Source organism: Pristis pectinata, chromosome 3 (genome assembly GCF_009764475.1).
Source record: "Pristis pectinata isolate sPriPec2 chromosome 3, sPriPec2.1.pri, whole genome shotgun sequence".
Lineage (NCBI taxonomy): Eukaryota > Metazoa > Chordata > Chondrichthyes > Rhinopristiformes > Pristidae > Pristis > Pristis pectinata.
The window spans coordinates 86701752-86716106 of record NC_067407.1 but is presented as its reverse complement, the minus strand read 5'-3'; the positions used below and the strand labels follow the sequence as shown (position 1 = coordinate 86716106).

At 40.0% G+C, this 14355-nt stretch overlaps 1 protein-coding gene across 4 annotated transcripts in view; it reads right to left on the bottom strand.

Annotated features, from left to right (window-relative positions):
* Window positions 1-14355, bottom strand: part of LOC127567834 (1-phosphatidylinositol 4,5-bisphosphate phosphodiesterase beta-1) — a 711920-nt gene that overhangs the window by 200943 nt on the left and 496622 nt on the right. The gene's annotated exons all lie outside the window — the stretch shown is intronic.

Here is a 14355-nt window from a genome sequence, read left to right as displayed (position 1 = left end):
GTGCTGCCATGACTGCTAATATCCTGAGAAGGTTCAGTGTTAATGTTATTTAGAAACAACTGCACCTCTCACTGTCAATAAAACATTTACTTTAATTTTACAGTTTCCCAGTGTTTCAGACACTATAAAGAAGGAAAATATTTTAAACTTATCTTGAGGTATAAGCTGTTGTCATTGTGTGTATTAAATGTATTTACTTTCTGCAAACATAATCATCGTCTCTGAGGATGTGATAAGATTACTAAAAAGTGCAGGAAATGTTAAATAAAAAAAAAGAGAATGAAAAATGTACATTTTCATCAGGACAAACAACTGAACTTGAAACATTAGCCTTCTGATGAATCTATTATGGAATTTCCTTTTTCGGGAACATTGACCAAAATATGCTGAAAGGATTAGGCTGACTTCAATCAGTCACCTTTCATGTCATCAGCTAATTTTTCCACAAAACCTGCCATTCCTTCTACTTTCTGCTTCTAGAAACACATTTGTTTCTATCTGATGCTTTTAGATGAATATTATTGTCCCTATTCTGGTTTTCCTCTCTCCTCACATATACACACATTTTACATTTTCATATGATTTCAGTCAGAATCACAGGTTTACTGGATCCACAATTCATAACTTCCTGAACAACAATCATCATCAGTCCTACTGCTGCTAGAACTTTGACTCCCAAAGTGGTTCACTGGACCCTTTTCAAATGAAATTTGACACCAAGCTTCAAGAAGATATTAGGACAGATGATCAAAAGCTTGGTCAAAGTTAATAGCTTTAAGATGCATCCTAATGGAGGAGAGAGAGGTAGACAGGTGACTAAATTTAATTCGAAAGATTAGGGCCTGGGCAGATGAAGGCACGGCCATTGATGGTGGAACAATTAAATGCAGGGATATTCAAGAGAGCAAGATTTGAAGAGTGTTCACTTCTCAGGTGGCCATAGGTTGGAGATTAAAAGGGTTGGAGGGATGATGCCATGGAGGGATTTGAAAACAATGATGGAAATTTTAAAACTGAAGCATAGTTTAACCATGTTACAACATAGATCAACAAGTGGAAGGGTGAATGGGATGGTGTGACTCGAGAAACTATGCAACAGAATCAGAAAGACTAATCAGGAATGGTCAAATCTATAGGTTTTAAATGCATGGAGGAGGCTTTCAGCAGTAGGTAAGTTGAGGCAGGAATGGAGTTGGGTGATATTACAGAGGTGGAGATTAATATGATGGATTCGATATGTCAGCTGAAGCTCATTTCGAAATCAAATAACAAACATGAATGCAAACACTCTGGTTCAGTTTCAGATTGAGGGGAGAGTGGCTGATAGCTACAGAATGGACAAGACCAATATTTATCTGAAGGAAATTTCTGCTTATCCAGACCATCAATACCAAACTCTATTCTACAATATGTAATAACAATGAAGTGAATATCTATGTGGGAAAGGCAAAAATACAGTCACAGTGAAGAAGTTGTAGTGATCGGAAGGTCAGCTCTGAAACAGCATGACTGTGACAGCTAGGACAACTAAAGTAAGACAAGTCATCCCTGGACATGTTGTAACAACATTAGGCCTAAAGACCTGGGAGCTTCACAACAACTAGCATTTAAAAAACGCATTCAATAAAGTAAAACTTTATTACTTAACCAAGATACCTCACAGGAGAATTATCAGACTGATTTGGCTATTTAAGGAGACTTCAAGACATTTTCACTCAAGTTTACTCAATTCCCAGTTAAATCATGAAGGACATTAATGTTCATTGTAGTGCTTTATTCATCTGACATTTTAAAAAATGTTGATGTGGTATTTCATTTCCCTTTAGACATAATTATCTTTAACATCAGAGTTAAATTATAAAGTAAAAAGAAAGCATCCAATAAGTTGTTACACAACAGGTTTCAAGGAACATTGTGTACAGACAGAAATAAACAGATATGTAGAGACAGAATAACCAAGACAAGCCAAGATAAAGAAATAACCATGATCTTAATGAATAGCAGCTCAGATCCTACTCCTGCTTATATTTCTTAACTCTCACAATTTCCACATCTCCCCCATGCTGACAAGGAACTTAGAGGAGCTTCAAAAACAACAACAATGACAACACTTCAAATTCTGTTAGTAATTTCCTAATATCCCCAAGAGTTTAATGAATGCAGATTGCTAGCAGGTATGTGAGAGGGGAATATTTTTTGTTCTGTCTTTGTTCTAGCCTCATTAATTGTGTACATTAAGCCACAGAGAATTTACAAAATACTGCAATACTGTTTCAGGAAGTGCTGGTCTTTTAAACTTTAGTAAAGAATTTGTTTGTTTCTCTTCCCTCTCTTGCCAATCTGCTTTCTTATCAAATGACATTTTTGCTTTCAACATTGCTGACATAAACAGAGGCAGCATTTTGGAAGGATCACCAAGATCATAGAGTCCGAAGGAAGCTGAACACCTACTATTTAAGCTGAAGCATCTTTAGAATTGCTTATCCCTAAACCAATATTGACAATGCTCGCTGCCAGCCAGCGTCAGAAGCTCACTCAGGCTGATATCTCTGACAAAGGAGATGGGTGCAATAAAGTTGGTAATGGTAATTCTTTGGCAACTACTTGAATGTTTTGAGAACAAGTTGCCTTTGACTCTTGAACAAAAACACAAATATTTTGAGGAGGTGGTCACAGAAATGAAACATTAACCGGTTTCTCTTTCCACAGATGCTGCTTGACTGGCTGAGTTCTTCCAGCATTTCCTTTTTTGCTTCAGATTCCAGCATCTGCAGTTTTATTTGTTTTGTCTTTGATTTTTTTTTCCCCTTAATAGCCCAAAGTCATTATATAGTAAGTAAATCAAACTTTTATTAAGATGGGGCATTTTTCAGTTTGACGTATGTATTGAGTGTCTGAAAATGGGTCTTGAGACATGGTCTTTTTTGTGTCAAGCTTTGAAATTAATTCAATGGATTTAATTTATTGACTTTTCTAGTTTTCAGTTTAATGCATCTTTTCAACATAAATGTCAGATGACAATAGTCCCAGCTCAAAACAATATGGCCTCAAACTAATTCCAGGACCTGGAATTGGGCAGAGGTCGTATTTGACAATTGAGACTGCAATACTTATGGAGTGCTATTCAGTCACAGACACTGTCGGCCAAACTGCCCATTTGTTCTCATGTAATGGATCTCACAGCACATTCTGAAGGAAAGCAGGGGAGCTCTCCAGCTAAATGGAAAACAGATGACCTACTCATTTATTTCACAACTATTTGTGGGAGCTTGCTGTGCACAAACAGGATGTAGTATTTCCTATGACAGAATGGTGACTGTGTTTCAAAGGTGTTCAATTGGTTGTTAAGTGCTTTTGGACTTCCTAAAGTTCTGAAAATACAGGCAAAATGGAGGTCTGGGTTGGGATGCAGAGTTTTGCTTTTCCTCAGTGCTGAGTGTATGATCACTAACTTTTTCTGAAGTGGAAAGAGATTATGATTCTTTTTGGGTTAAATCGTGCTACTCCCAAAATTTGACCGGAATCTGGTCAAGAAGCAAGTTTGTAATGATGAAACTAATTGAACGACATAAATTCCCATGCAACACGACTATATAGCATTGTTGGGGAAATGCACCCATTGTTAGAGACCCTCAGATTTCACAGCATTGCTTGATCTAAAGGGGGCCTCCCTGAACAGCTCTCAGGCTGAAGCTGGAAACCCAAATCAGGTACTTTGCCTTAAGTTACTTACTTACTTGCACTCCTTCAGTACTTCCTGTTCACGGTGCCCAACTAACCACTAACTCAGGATCCTTAGTCAATAAATCCTCACTCCTGACCTCTGAATACATGAGCTTTTTTGACCCCGACTACCAAGCTTCTCTTGCCAACGGCATCCTAGATCAGCTCCACTCTTGGATCTACCTGTGTTTTCCCTCAGAGTATTCCACAATGGCACAGCACATGAGGGGCTGTGTGCAAGACCCATTTTGTAAAGGCTGACATCTTGTAACAGGGGCACTATTGTAATAATACAGCATGGAAAATAGGTCTGTTCATGCATTGAGTCTGTGCTGATTATCAGGCACCCATTTACACTAATCCCACTTTATACATTCCCATCAACTTCACCTATATGCTCAGGGCTGATTAACCTACAATCCACATGTCTTTGGGATGTGGGAGAAAACCAAAGCAACAACTCCACACCAACAGCAATGGAGGTCATGACTGAACCTTGGTCCTTAGAGCTACGAGACCAAAACTCTACTCACTTTGCTCCTCCATTATAGTTTTAAGCCCATGACCAAAATGATTGTTGGCCAACCTTCCTGCACCTCTGCAGGTGCTGATTAATCTTTGGGCTAGGTATTAGTTGAGAAAACTGAATTGCTTCAAATGCATTAACAGCCTTAGATAAAGTGAAATGAGACGAGATATTTATTTATTAGTCACATGTACTTCGAAACACACAGTGAAATGCATCTTTTTGTGTTACTGAGAATGTGCTGGGAGCAGCCCACAAGTGTCGCCACTCTTCCGGCGCCAACATAGCATGCCCACAGCTCCTAACCTGTATGTCTTTGGAATATGGGAGGAAACCAGAGCACCCGGAGGAAACCCACGCAGACACACGGGGAGAACGTACAAACTCTTACAGACAGCAGCGGGAATTGAACCAGGGTCGCTGGCGCTGTAATAGTGTTATGCTAACCACTACACTACCGTGACCCAATACTGTATACAGTATTCCAGAAATGGCTTCACCAATGCCTCCAATATAATAATAAGCATAACGTCCCTAATTTTGTATCCGGTTCTCCCAGCAATAAACAATAATATTTTGTTAGCTTTCCTAATTACTTGCTCTCTCTGCATACTAACCTTTTGTGATTCAGGTATTAGGATTTCTCAGAGCTCTGCAGTCCCTCACCTTTCAAATAATATGCACCTCTTTCATTTTTCTGTCAAAGTGAGTAATTTCACATTTTTCCACATTGAACTCCATTTAGCCAGATCTTTGTCCATTCATTTAATGTGCCTCCAACAAACTTCTCTTTCACACTGCTCTGGTATTGGTAATTTTCTTGGATTCCTTCCTTCTGATCTACAACTATTTCTGATATGTGAGATGTATACTCTGTAGTGAAGACTGATGCAAAGGACCAGTTCATTTCATCTGCCATCTCCTTGTTTTTCATTATTAATTTCCCAGACTTACTTTCCGAAGCACCAGCAATGACTTCTTAACTTCTCTTATTAAATAGCCAAAGAGACTCTTCCTATCTATCTGCTTTAATGTTTCTGGCTTGCTTTATTTGGCACTCTAATTTTTCCTTCTTTAGTAACCTTTTCATCATTCTTTGCTGTTTTTAAAAAATTCTTCTGTCCTGCCGCCTGCCTTTGAACAATCACATGCCTTTTCTTTGATGCTATCTTTAAATTCCTTATTTAACCATGGATGGGAGAGTGGGTCCATCGCGGATTTTTTTTTCTTTCTGTCAGTACATATTGATTCTGTACATTCTGAAAAATCCCCATAAATGCCTGCCACTGTACTTTGACTGACTAACATTTCAGTATACCTCTACTTTCATGTCCTCATACTTACCCTTATTTAAGTTTAAAATACTTATTTGGACACATTCTTCTCTACCTCGCATTGAATACTTGTGGGCAAATGCAATGCATTGTCCATAAAGAACAAAAAAAATTCTTTGTTTAATTCCAAACTTCTTGTGTGTGGGTAGGTTACAGACGGTAAAGGACAATACTGCTTGAAATCACTTCAATGCACGTGAGTCATGTTGTAGGGAAATATCTAGTATTCCCACTACTGATTACTATTTGATGCCAGTAATTAAATATTTGGCCCTGTGGTGATGTCCCGTGATCAAATTATTTGTCAATGCTTATGCCATGTATGGCTGCCAAAGATGCTGGAGAATTAGAGGCACAGACTAATCCTATAAGAGATAAAAATAAATTTGTAAAACAATCCTTTTGAAACTTCTTGTAGCTTGGAAATAGATGAAAGTACAGTACCTTATCTACAAGCCCATTTCAGTCCTGCAATGCATGATCTTGGTTGACTATTCAGTGCAGTGTTGAAGTGGTGCTGTAGTGTCAGAGACTCTGGTCTTTGATAAGGTAGATGTTACCAATCTGATTGTACACTTTGATGATGAGCAACAGAATGCACATGTTCATTTGCCCACAAGTATTCAATGCGAGGTAGAGAAGAATGGGTCCAAATAAGTATTTAAACTTAAATTAGGGTGAGTATGAGGACTTGAAAGCAGAGGTATATTGAAATATGAGTTAGTCAAGCTCCTTAAACCAAAAGCAGGTGACATGGTCCTGAATTGCAACTGGTTCCATAACTGCAGTCATGAATTGAAGTTATCGCTGCCATTAAAACGCCTTGTAACATTTCCTTTTGTGGTGATGATTTTATCATTTTGTTCGGCACAAATGTTTCACTCTGTTGGGTTATATATCTTTTTGCATGTTTTAGTATGGCTCTAATGAAACTAACTAACAATATAATGATTAACATAACCTGATTTTATCCCAAAGATGTACGTTTTTTTTTAAATCATATCAATAGGCTGGTCATTAGATCCAGAGCAAAGAACACCAGCCCAGGAGTCAGCCTAATCAACAGGCTTGACTCAGAGGAGACCCTAGGATGATACAGGTCTAATTCCTGACCCTGCATTATGGGCCATTATAGAACATAGAACAGTACAGCACAGGAACAGGGCCTTTGGCTCACAATGTTGTGCTGAACTAACTAAGCTAATCATACCTAATCCCTTCTGCCTGCACATGGTCCATATCCCTCCATTCTCTGCGTATATATGTGCCTATCTAAGAGCTTCTTAAATGCCTCTATTGTATTTGTCTCCACCACCACCCCTGGCAGTGCATTCCAGGCACTCACCACTCCCTGTGTTAAAAAAAAACCTGCCCCGCACATCTCCTTTTAACTTTCCCCCTTGCACTTTAAATGCATGCCCTCTAATATTAGAAATTTCAACCCTGGGAAAAAGATACCGGCTGTTTATCTTTGCCTCTCATAATTTTATTAACTTCTGTCATCTCTCACCTCAGCTCTGCTGGTCCAGAAAAAACAACCCTAGTTTGTACAACCTCTCCTTACAGCACATACCCTCCAATCCAGGCAGCATCCTGGTAAACCTCTTCTGCACCCTCTCCATAGCCTCCACATCCTTCATATAATGGGTGACCAGAATTGAATGCAATACTCCAAGATGCAGCCTAACCAGAGTTTTATAAAGCTGCAACATAACTTGCTGACTCTTGAACTCAATGCCCATGTGGGATCCTGTACCCTCTGTCTAATCTCTAACCACTGTGGGAAATGAAGGATTAATTGGGTGTGTTTTGAATCATGTGCTGGATGTGTTTTGAATCATGACAGAGGTCCAAACATCTGGCCTCTTATCTTGGGAATGGGGTTGGGTGGGCAGGATGCAATTTGTATGGTTAGTGAGCAGTCTGATGATGCTTACAACTCGTGGGGTGGGAGAAGAAGCACCACCTCCTTCTCCTCATGGGCCACAAGCGATGCTGTGAAGGTATTTACCTATTCCCTGAGATTGTTCCCACCATACCTCCGTTGCTGGTCCACTCCCCAATGACTGGCAAACCTGTAAACCCACTGAAAACTTGCAGAGCCTCAATTAGGGTGCATCTGGAGTACTGCATTCAATTCTGCTCACCCCATTATAGGAAGGATGTGGAGGCTATGGAGGGGGTGCAGAGGAGGTTTACCAGGATGCTGCCTAGATTAGAGGGCATGTGTTATAAGGAGAGGTTGGACAAACTAAGGTTGTTTTCTCTGGAGCAGCGGAGGCTGAGGGGAGGCTTGATAGAAGTTTATAAAATTATGAGAGGTATAAATAGACAGTATTTTTTTTAGAGGTATAGACAGCCAGTACCTTTTTCCCAGGGTCGAAATGTCTAATACTAGAGGGCATGCATTTAAGGTGAGAGGGGGCAAGTTCAAAGGAGATGTGTGGGCAAGTTTTTTTTTACTCAGAGAGTGGTGGGTGCCTGGAATATGCTGCTAGGGGTGGAGGTGGAGGCAGATATGATAAAGTGATGGAGTGGCTCTTAGATATGCACATGAATATGCAGAGAATTGAAGGATATGGACCATGTGCGGGCAGAAGGTATTCGGTGTCATTAGCCTAATTAGTTTGGCACAACATTGTGGGCTGAAGGGCCTATTCCTGTGCTGCACTGTTCTATGTTCTAATATATATTCAAGATGTCAACTTGCATCCTGGGAACGGGCTGGTCAGCAGCCCCTGGTTCTGGCTCCCTAAGACCTATAAATTGGTTTGTCAACACATTTAGAATAGTTATTCTATTCAAACTCTCAAATTGCACCTGCTTGGCCAAATTTAAGTTCTCCTTAATGTCTTTAGCATGACTTTATTATTGAGACAATGCATTTTATACTAAAAGTAAACCAAAACTGCAGTATCCTCGTAATATTTCTGCTGTAGAATTAGTAATAAATGTGCCACTTAATGCCAAGATCTGTTCAACATCTGCTATATTATGTTTTTTTTTGTTCCTGGGTTTCAGTCACTTACGATAATGCAATGACTGTGTTGGCAGCTCAATAGCAATTCAAAAGCCTTTGCAGTAATATATCACTGCCAATGACCCGTCAACAATTCAAACATTTCTCAGTGCAACTTTAATAAGATCTGGGCACACATCTACCTGCAGCTCATGCAAATGAGGAAGCTCATTGATTGTCAGCTGTTCATACCCAGTCTGATACAAAAGTTCATTTTTTCTTTGCACCCTGGAGAATGCAAACTCTTTATGACACCATGCAGACTCCGTGATGAGTTTGGCAAAAAGCTGATTGCCTTCAGTTCTCTTCCCTAAACTATTTCAGGAGGGTGTACAGGTCAGGTTCATTGGAATACAGGCAATGTATACAAATGAGTTAAACAAGCAATGCAGGCAGGACTTAAAAACTGGATTAGACACCGTTGCCATTTTTTTCCTACATAAATTGCACAATAAAATGTTTTGTGCATATTTTGAAGTATTTGCACTAATTCCTGTTGAAGTCCTGCTGAAAGGGATATTGGCCAAAGCAATTCCAGTCGTGATTTGCCCAAACATGGCTGTCATTTCCCCACTGGGTTAAACAAACATGATGACAATATGAACTGCATTGCTCCCACTGTTTACCTAACAGCAGAAATTGGATAAGTAGGTCGCTATTTATGACCTTTGTAATTAAATCATGGTTCAAGAATGTTCACCTCACACTGCAAGTAGTGAACTGTCGATTTAAAGAAAGATCACTGGAACATCGTTTTTATACTTTAAAGATGAACCACCATTTCCTCTGTAAAACTTACCGTATTAAAAATATCTCCCACCTGTGGCATGGGATGTATTCAGGACCCCAGCTCAATCCCAACCCTGGTTAGTGCCTGGCCCAATCACAGTTTCCAGCTCATCCTTGACCTGATCATAGACCACCATCCGGGCCATGTCATCTTTTCGCAGCTACCATCGGGAAGAAGGTATAGAAGGCTGAAGCCCCACACCTCCAGGTTCAAGAACAGCTGCTTCCTTTCAGTTCTTGAACCAACCCGAACAACCCTAAACACCACCTCAGTATAGCAACACTATGGCCACTTTGCACCACAGTGGACTGTTTTTTTTTTGTTCTAATTGTGTTCTTTCTTGTATAACATTGTCTAATTTATGTTTTTCTTGCGAATGTTGTTGTGTCTCTAATGCTGTGTGCCTGTGATGCTGCTGCAAGTAAGGTTCATTGCACCAGTGCATTCACGTACTTGTGCATATGACAATAAACTCCACCTGACTCGACTCGTCCTTGGCTTGATTGTGGACCCTGGCATACCCCTGGCTTGTTTACAGCCTACGTCCTGGTCGTGGACCCTGATTCATTTCCGGACCCAACAGAGACCCTGGCTCACCCCCAGCCTTATCATAGTTATGCAATTTCTAGGCAAGGGCATTAAATATGACCTGCTGAACTGGTACACTCAGTTTTCTGCTCCCATGTTATTTTGATACAATCATCAATATAATGAACTCTTCACTTACAAAAAGTATACAAGAGAAACTGATCTTAAGTAGGTGACCAGAAAAACACACAGCTTGTCTATTACAGTTAGATAAATCCTTGGCTGATATTAGGCATCAATTCTGAGCATGTGCTTTGATCCTTCCTGAGACATGTGGTAACATACATCAGATACCGCAAAAAAAATGGAACCGACAAACATCAACCAACTGGCTTTCAGATTATGATGAATTTGGGAGAAAGATCCTTCAGCTTGGGTGTCACAGAAATTGAAACATGGAACAAATTTATTTTGAAAGCCTGCTCATTCCATTGCAACTAAACCCATCAGAAATAAGTTTGCCATAAGTAAGTGAAAAGAAGGCTGTCAAAGATAGTTATTGTCAGACAGCTGAGTCAAGAAAGCATGTGAGGAAGAAACAATGATCTCACTTCCATTTGGGATTCTGAATGCAGAAGGGGGATGGAAAATTAACAAATGAATCTTGTGCCCACTTATGATAAAATATTTTGCAATAAGTCTTAATGCTTCCCTCTCTTTTTCCTAACAGGCAAGAGAGGAGCAAAGTGTGTGTGTGAATCCACTTATACTTCTGAGCAAGGGCAACGGATGACAACATGTCACGGGGAGGGGTACTGATGAGTGGCAATTAAAACATGTTTGTATGTGAAGCTGACTAGAAGAGTGTAATGATCTTTGCATTTGTGGTTGGGTGAAGCTGAGCGTGGCACAGCTTCAGAAAGGATTTCTCAATGGATTTGGTGGTAATACATAACAGGTGAGGAAGTCAAAAGGTCACAGGCTTCTCGTCACAAGGAACAAAAAGCCTCAAAAGAGTATGGGGTAAACATCGTGAGAGGTGCTTGCAACCCATGAGTTGATGCACAAAAATGTAAAAGTTGCCCAACTGGGGTACCATCTCCTCTGCAAATTCTTGAGAAAAGATGGAAGCAATAACCAACCCCTTTACATGTCATGCCCTTTGGCCCACTGAGTCAGTGCCAACCATCAACCCACTTACACGAAACCTACAGTAATCCCATTTTGTTCCTTCACATATTCCCATCAACACCACTAAATTTTACCACTCAACTGCATGGCAGATGCAATTTATAGTTGCCAATTCACCTACAAACCTACACGTCTTTGGGAATGTGGGAGTAAACAGGAGCACCCATGTGGTCACAGGGAGAACATGCAAACTCTGCACAGACAAAACCGGAGGTCAGGGTTGAACCTGGGTCACTGGAGCTGTGAGGCAGCAGTTCTACTAGCTGTGCTACTGTGCCGCCCAAATTAGACACCATGGCAACTCCAAATCACTATGAGAAGTTGCACTTCCTTGCATAGAGGTGTGCTGATTAGAAGGCGCGGTATTTAATGAGAACCCACACCTGTATTATTGTAGGAATAGATTGTGAGCCCACCTATTGGTAATATTCCTTTAAAATAGCATTATAGTTTAACAAAGGAAAAGATAAAACAATGAAGAAATGAAGAATTGTTTTCAGAAGAAGATTGTCACAGATTTCATGGGGAGTCATCAGCACTGACAGAACAACAGCTGAGGTCCTGAAGTTGTGGTCCTGGGGATTCTTCCCAAACATACCCTGACACTCAAATTTTCAGAAGTTGTGCAGAAAGTCATAGGGACAGCTCCTCCAGTGACTTCAACAGAAGAGAACACTTGCAAATGATCAAGATGACTACTTTCATTTTTAAATTGTTTTAAAATCTTTTAGTCTATTTACATGCTTTTAACATTGTTCTCTTAAGTAGGTATTTTGGCGATAGACACTTCGCAGTTTCTTGGCATGGATGCTGCGGCCTTGCTTGTTATCCGACCTTGAGTCTTGTTAATTTTGCTCCTGACAATTTTGGTAGATAATTTCCTCTTCGATGTTAATTGTGCCAATTATATTAATGAGCTATCATGTCAATAGCAACTTACAAGTTTTCTTGTGTTAGCTCCTAGCTTGCTTTCAAGACTATAGCATTCCACTGGTTGGAGTTATACCTCACATAAGGGAATATGGCTTTATATTTCGATATTTCTTTTTTCTCTCTCTCAACTTGCACTAATGTTGTTTGGCTTGTTTACTTTTGTCCTGTAAGTTGTGTATAATTTATATTAATTCAAGTTAATGTTAACTTATGTTTGTAATGGACTGTGCCACTGCTGCAAGAAGCTAGTTTTCATGGCATTTATACCCTGGGTATGTATGGTGATGACAATAAACTTGAACTTGACTCGATGAACTTGACTTGGTTGCGATTGTTGGAAGTCAATCATCCCAGCCCCAGGACATCACTGCAGGGGTTCCTCAGAACACAGTCCAAGTATCTTATTTATTTCATTAATGACCCACTTTCCATGATTAGGTCAGAGGTGGTAACGTTCACTGATGACTACAGAACGTTCAATTTCATGTGCAGCTCATCAGCAAATGAATTAGTCCATGCCTGCATGCAGCAAGACTGGGACAATATTGAGTCATGGCTGATAAACAGCAAGTAACATTTGATCTCTATGACCATCTCTCAATTGAGCGAGTCTAACATCCTGCCCTTAACATTCAATTGCATCACTGATATCAAGCTCCACTACCAACATACCAGGAACAGTCAAGAAGCTTGACATCATCTAGGACAAAGCATTCTACTCAATTAGTAACCCATCCACCACCCTGAACTTTTACACCCTCCGCCAAACTGTGGCTACAATGAGTGCAATCTATTCACCGAGACTATTCTGGCAACACCTCCCAAGCCCATGACGACGACTATCAAGAAGGACTAGGGCAGTTGGCGCAAAGGAACACCATGATCTGAACTTTTCCCCTCCAAGTCACACATCATCCTCACTTGGAAAAATATGACTATTCCCTCATTGTTGCTGGGTCTTAATCCTGGAATTCCCCAGCCAAAAATCACAGGGAGCACCTTTGCAGGGAGGACTGCAATGGATTAAGATGGATCACCACCACCTTCTCAAGAGCGATTAGGGATAAATAATAAATGCTCACCATGCCAGGAATACCCACATCACAAAAATAATGAATCATAATTGACATACGTCCCAAGAATATGAATCAAACAGATATTTATTCCCACGTTCCTCCATCTGTCAATAAGCTATCCAACCAGTTGACAAATGTGAGAATTTGTAAGCCCATTGGTGCCTGAAGGATTTATTGTAGTCCCATGTTAACTGTGCAGATGTATATCTTCTTTTTCAGATCGATGCATCTTCCTAATTCCTGTACTAACTGTACTCTCGTTTCCTTCATTCACCATCTAAATCTCTCCCATCCTCCACTAGTAAATGGATTTCATCTCTCTCTTGCACCTTTAACAAGCTTTCTTGCACTACCACGATGGAGGCAAACTCCTTCTTCCAACACACTGACAAAATCTGCTCCAATACACAGTAACCTATTACCAATACACAAAGCAATATGTTCAGATACTTTTACATTAGTTATAGTTGGTAATGGGGAGGAGGGATGCAACAAAATACAGAGGATATAAAAAAATTCTGAGCAATTCACAAACATAGTGCAGTAGTTATCAATACACAAATAATTATTCTATATCACAAGCAACATAGAACAAATGTCTGCTGCCAATTCACAAACCCTTCCACCAAGAGGAGATACATAAGACTCCAGATGCTGGAATGTGGAGCAACAAACAATATGTTGGAAGAACTCAACGAGTCGAGCAGCAACTGTGGGACGAAAGGAACTGTTGGCGTTTCAGGTCAAAACCTTGATGCAATTCCTTTCTCCCCTTCAGTTACTGTTTGACCCACTGAGTTCCTCCAGCAGATTGTTTGTTGCTCATTCTATCAAGACAAAGGCAAACCCAATACCACCATACTGCTCAGCTAATCATGCAAGTAATATAAATTGCAATTTACATTGCTAAAAATAAATCAAAAGCACTCAGAAGAATTTGTTGTTCAAGCTCCGGTCTAAATTAACATAACCAGATGAATGCCTTTGAAAAGAGCAATTTGCCTTCACCATATTTGAAATTTTGTATGCTGTCATTGCTCGCAACTTTGTTTGTCTGAACATTTTGTTATAACAAGATTGTTAATGGATGTGTCTTCTTCTCGTTTCATGTTGATAATATCTGATGGATGTGTGCGAAAGCAGCTCAATAGCTTCAAGGCAATCTGCAGTGGTCTCCTCATCAGCATTCTGCAGACTTGTTGTTGCGTATTAATAGTATAAAAACACTTAGGTTC